At 52.4% G+C, this 6,296-nt stretch overlaps 1 protein-coding gene across 15 annotated transcripts in view; it reads right to left on the bottom strand.

The window, feature by feature from the left end:
* PTPRS (protein tyrosine phosphatase receptor type S) overlaps nt 1–5,655 on the bottom strand; it is a 163,081-nt gene extending 157,426 nt beyond the window's left edge. For all 15 annotated transcript variants that reach the window (XM_029963841.1, XM_029963836.1, XM_029963835.1 and 12 more), the window contains exon 1: nt 5,571–5,655. The gene's annotated coding sequence lies outside the window, so the exon portion shown is untranslated. The remainder of the gene's footprint in view (nt 1–5,570) is intronic.
* Between the last annotated feature and the right edge of the window lie 641 nt (nt 5,656–6,296).

Here is a 6,296-nt window from a genome sequence, read left to right on the forward strand (position 1 = left end):
GCCTTGCCACAGGCAGGGCCATCATCAACCCAGCACCCCAGGAGAGCCAAGGGAAAGCTGCATCCCCTCCTGCTGAAATCCACCCAGGAGAGCGGCAGGGATTTACCACAGTGTGGAAAAGGCAGCCCAGCTGCCCAGCGTGGGGGGGTTTCATCGGGGTGCTGCCCTGAACCCCCAGCCACAGGCAGGGCAGGGGCTGCATCCAGAAATCCCTGTTGGATTCTAACGAGGACACCAGGTTATATCCAGTCACCACCATTTTAGAGCCCGGAACCAAACAGCCACATGCAAACACACTTGGGAAAAACAGATTTGCTTCTTGCTTTATTTATTGGCCAGGGCCAGGAGAGCAGGGACACATCCCCGAGACACCTTCTCCTGGCTCCAGAGATGGGCTCATTATTCCCAGGCGGTGTCTGGCAGGGTGCGGATCGCTCTCAGATTAGAGATGTTTATCAGTGAGCTATAATGAAGGTGGGACAGTGACACCGAGATGAATATTACATTTCAGAAAAATTTAAATGAAATGATCCATCATGCCCAGCAGATCAGCACCACCTTCTGCCAAGCACCGCGCCGAGCAGAGCAGCTTTGGAGACCCACAGTCACCTTGGCTCACGGCTCCAGAGGGAAAGCAGCGCAACGGAGAAAGAGAAGCGCTTTGGATTTCCAAGGGCACGGAGAGAAACAGCAACACCAACCAGCTCAATGGCGAGGGAACTGCAGCCTTCTCCAGCATGGCAGTGAGACATCCCCTGTGCAGAGTGGTCCTGGCGTGGAGCACCCCCAGAAATAGAGCGCCCTCGGAAACGGGCCGTGGCTCGTGCAGGATGTGGAGGTGAAGGGTCACGGAGCGGCTTTTCCCTTAAGTGAAATATTGCCGCCGGCTCAATGGAAGCAGGAGGTTGGTCCCTCCTGGGAGGAAGCTATCAGAAACCACTCTCCCTCCCAGCGTGGCTTGCCCACGGTTTGCTACCTGTTGCATCTTTACAATCAGGCAAAACGCCGGGGGAACGTAAGGCGGCGCGAAGAAACAAGAGTGGGCGCAGAGCGCAGGGCAGGGACACCAGGAACGCTCCGAGCTGCTGCAATCCAGCCACGGAGGCATTACACATTCATCTGAATTTTAAATACAGAGCACGATGACTGGCATCCTCACAACTGCCACCGCAGCCTCACACTCCAGCTTTTATGGTAATTCACAGGGAGTTACCCACAAGGCACCGCAGAGATTTTCTTGGCAGCCATCCTAAACTAATTTTTATAGGTTAGTGTACGGTTATACATAAATGTTTAAGAAAAATAAAATGGCGACTTGGAGGGAAGGGCACGGCTGGGAGGTTGCTGTGCTGTGGCTTGTGATGGTCCAGTGCAAAATGCCACGGGGTTGATCTGAGGTCCATGCCACTGCTGGCCACCTCATGTCAGGGCCAGGTGAACAGAAGCACCGGTTGGTTCATGAACTGGTTTGCACTGGCTGCCACAATGCCCAGCCCTCTGCATCATTCCTGCCCCAGGGTTTCTGGGTCTCCAGAGCATCCCCCTGCTCTCTGCAGGGTGTTCAGTTTGGTCAGATCACACCTGGCCAGGAGACAGCACCACCAACACCCTGCCTGCTCCCAGGTGACCCACTGGGTACCTGTCTGCAGGTGGGGGTGATGGGCTGCAGTGCTCAGCCCCTGTCCTGGATTCACCAGCCAAGAGGGGACAGGAACAATCCCAAGGAACAACCAGTTGTTGGTGGAAACCACAGCATCCTGAGAAACCCTTTTCATAGAATTGCGGACGGGTTTGGGTTGGAAGGGACCTAAGAGATCATCTCATTCCACCACCCTGCCATGGGCAGGGACACATTCCAGTATCCCAGGTTGCTCCAAGCCCCGTCCAACCTGGCCTTGGCCATTTCCAAGGATGGGGCAGCCACAGCTTCTCCGAGCAACCTGTGTCAGGGCCTCTCCACCCTCATTGTAAAGCACTTCTTCCTTAAATCTAATCTAAATCAACCATCTTTTAGTTTAAAACTCTTTGCTCTTGTCCTATCACATCAGGCCCTGCCAAAAAGCCTTTGATGTGCCATCACCATTCCTGCCCACCCAGGGCCATCCCTCAATCCCGGGCACATCCCTTCCCACAGGGAGAGAAGGAAGGTTCGGTCCCCACCGGCCAACCCCACCTCGGAGCTCCCAGCAGGACACAGCTCTGCCCATCACCTTTGCCTCCCACATATCCTGACCATGCTGGACACAAGAACTTCACATGGTGAGTGGAAACTGCTGCTCAGCTTCCAACTACCTCCACAGGCAAGGTAGGGAAAGAGTTGGAGTCACTGCCAGCAAGCGACAGCACCTCAGGAAACAAAGGAGAGACACAGCAGGAGGGAAACCTTGATCAGTGCAAGCCCAAAGCAGCACCCATCTATGATTCCCAGAAACCAGAGCAAACACTTGATGATGTCAGAGCTGATGATTAGCTTAAAAAAAAACATACAAATCCCGAATTCCTGCAGATTTTGCTGCACACACACACGCGTGCGTCGGAAGGGAAGCAGGTGGTGTGTCCATCGCTGCCGTCTTCACAACAGCAAAATGGAGGGAAGCACGGTCAAGACTTTAAAGGAAAGAACCTTTCAGATTTAAATCAGCCGTGGAATTACTCACAACACTGATTTGGATACAGGGACACCACAAAGAAAACAACTGAGCAACAGATCAGAGGGGAAGATAGCGGGATTCAACTCCAGCACCACAAAGAGACAACGGCCCTAAATTCCAGACAGGCAGCAATTTTTCCCCGACATGGGATTATTGCAGTTTGAGAAGCCACACACACACACCATGTCCTCCCTCTCCTGCCTCCTGTGTGCCATCCCAGCTGGGTGTTTCCATGCAAGGAAGATGGAGAGCACTTTGCCCCCAGCCTTGTGCCTTCTGCACCCAGAGCGAGCAGTTACCCCGTGTAACTCCACATCCCATTGTGTCACTGCCCATAAACAGCAGTGAAAGCGGGGGAAACCCCTGAAAACAGCATTAGGTAAAGCCAGGGCATTTCTGGAGCAAGGATTTGATGTATCTCAACTCACCCCTCCATCGGGCTTGTAAACCCCCACCTCCCAGGAGCACAGCAGGGACAGAGAGCAAATCATTCCTGAGGTCTGAGCAGACCTTACCTGTTGTGCTCGTAAACAGGCTGACTAGAGGAAGCTCCACACTCAGAAGCAGGACACCAGATACATTCCCACCATCACATCCCTGCAGACCACGTCCAAGATGCTCCAGGACAAATGCAGAGAGACAGCAGTGGGAGAGGCAGGACCCCCAGGTGTTGTGCCCCCCAGATACAGATTTACACACAAACACTTCACTACTCAAACCCCAACAGGCTTAAACCCCCCCCAGAGACAGACACCCTTCTTGCAAACCCCACCATGTGTTGCAAACTGTGGCTGCAGCCAAATCAGCCCTGATCCCAACGCCCAACCTGCAGCCAAGTGCTGCCACCCACCCTCCCACCTTCCAAATCACACTGTTAGAAGCCACTCGACCCTCAGGTTTCCTCCTCCCTTAGGATGTCCCCGTGTAGGTGCTTGCAAAGCCACAGCCAAACTGCAGCCCCCTGGCCTGGTGTAAACCACAACTGACAGAGCACTCACCTACGAAACAGGGTTGAAAACACGGGATTCAGCTGCTGCTGTGCAAAACCAGCCCTGACACGGCAGCAGGAGCAGAGACCTCCAGGAGCCGGGCACAAACAGCCACAGGCTTCCTAACCTAAACCACCCCACAGCCCTGATTTAATCTGATTTATGCAAATGTTAAACCAATTTAGGTGTGCGCGTTGTACGGGCTGCCTGGCCCAGTTTAATTTGATAGGTTTTTAAACCTGTTTAGGCAAACTAATATCTGCTCTCTAATCTAGAGCAGCCCTCTCGAATTGTGCAAATGTTGCCAGGGAACTGGAGCACAGACGCTCTGACGGATCCTCAGTTGTATGACAACACTCACGCTGCATCAATGTTACTGACTGATAGTAACACATGGAAGAGAGGATGCTAAAATCCCGTCTCTCCCAGGGCTAGTCATGCCCATGACACAGGGCTCCCCAAATTCCCACACTGCTACACCAGGAGCTGCACAAAGGCCGTCTCCAAAGCTTTCCATACTCACAGTGCACAAACCCAGGGGAGGCCCAAATAGCCCAGGGTCGCAGCAGGATTAGGATATGGGAAGCCTTGCTTTTCTGTGGTGGGGGACACATGTCCCTGAGGGGCCAGCAAGCTCCAGGAGCAGAGAGAAATCCCAGCTTTGGGCATTGGTGTGTCCCCCTTCCCCATGAGCTGGGCTGTCTCACCCTCATTATCACTCCTTTGTCTCCACAGACAACGCAGAGCATCCCTAAACACCTCAGATCTGCTCCTCCTTTAGAGCTCAGGTGTGTTCCCTGCTCACACCCGGACATCCCAGGGGGAATCCGTATCCCTATCCCATTCCCCTGCCACAGCAGCACCTCCCTGGGCAGCTGCACCCGGCGCCTGCCCTCGGGAGCTGGTGGGAGGACGGGAGTCAAGAGGTTTCACAGATTAAAAAAATAAAATAAATAAAGTTTAAAGAATCTCACACCTCCCAACCAGCTCCCCACGGAGTGATGTCAAGAAGGCAACATGGCTCTGGAAATTCCTTTTTCTGGAGGATGCTGGCACTGCAGTGGGACACGGCCATCTGTGTAGGACATGGGCTTGTCAGACAAGCAAATAATCCGACAGCACAGGCAGCTATTGCAAAGGGAACGCCAAGCTCGATAAATTACTAAGCCAAGACAGTGATACCCAAGCTAGAAAAAAAAAAATAAAAAGTCCAAAAGAATTATGTTGGATCAGACCCAGAAGTCTAGAGGGTTTATGAGCTGAAGGATGGGGAAAATAAAAGACAATTTCCAGTTTGCCGGGCTGATGTCAAGGCAAAAAAAATAATCGGTCAAGTTATAAAGCAAATAATCAGAAAGAGAGGACAAGAGCAAAAAAATAAAAGGTCTAACAAACAGAGCCTCCAGATTGTTTCAGCTTATTGTGTAATAAACTTTGCAGAAAGGAAGCCAGTCTGAGCATTACTACTTCAGGGCTCATGGGTTTAAAATCGACCACAATTTTTAAAAACCAATACTGAGATAGCCAGAAGCTGCCCAGCCTGGCTGGCTTCTTCAGTTTGCAAATCTAAAAAAAAAAAAATAAAATATATGTTCTGGGGGTCCTGCCTGGAGTCACCACCCCAGAGCCAAGCCCCAGCTCCCGACCCCACTCCCTCTGCAGGAAGCCAAGAGCTTCACGGATGGAAGGAGCTGGGCCAAGGGAAGGGATTATTTGAAGTACAAGTCAGGCACATTTTTCACGCTGCTGAAGCAATGATATTTAACAGAAGTCATTTGCAGATTTTCCTTTTTTTGAGGAGAGAGTTATGAATAATATGCATGTTCTTATCAACTCGCATAAGAAGAATTTAAAGCTCAAAGTTCAGCAACTGTGGATTAAACTACTTAGCAGCATCTTTTTAATGCAACTGAATAACCCCTCTCCTTACCATCCGCTCGCACTGCCCACACTGACTCGGGTTAGATCTGGCTTCGCTTTATCTCGGGTTCCTACACTCGCAATTTTATCTCTGCAATGCAAAAGAAAAACCGTTTCAGTCGGGAACAGAGCGAGTTCAACTCAAACCCCCGTGCGGCGCGAGGCCACGGGCCACGGCTCGCATCCCTCGCGGCAGCTCCGCTCGCCACCCACGCAACCTCTGCCACGTGGAAGGAGCATAAACAGTTCAACACAGGAGTTTACTACCCGGAGTTACTCTGCACCGAGGAGCAGCTGGATGGGCCCTTCACCCAGGGCAAGGCTGGTGAACCGCCCCGCTGGGCACCACAGAGGGCATCCACCTCGACACGGACCCCAAAGCAGCGTCGGGTGGGAGTCTCCCACCTCAAATACAGCTCTGGGGTCTCTAAACACGGCCTGAGCCCCTGGGGTAGCCTGGCAGCAGGAGCTGTTCCTGGGCTATGAGGAACCACAAAGACTTCCAGCCTCCCTTTCCCCAGCGTGTGGCCAAAGGGGGACTTCGGGTATCTCTTCACCCTCATTCCCACCTCTCCCCGCAAAGCAGCAGCAGAATTAAGGGTCTAACAGGAATCCACCCTCCTGGAGAAAGAGCAAAGGCACAGTTTTCCTCTTCTCCTTACAGAAAGTGTCACACCAGTGATTCCTTAGCATCCAGAAAAAGGCAGAGCAAACCCACTCCCCTCGGGATGAGACA

The sequence above is a fragment of the Manacus vitellinus genome, unplaced genomic scaffold, assembly GCF_001715985.3.
Source record: "Manacus vitellinus isolate BGI_N305 unplaced genomic scaffold, ASM171598v3 scaffold_64_pilon, whole genome shotgun sequence".
NCBI classification, from domain to species: domain Eukaryota; kingdom Metazoa; phylum Chordata; class Aves; order Passeriformes; family Pipridae; genus Manacus; species Manacus vitellinus.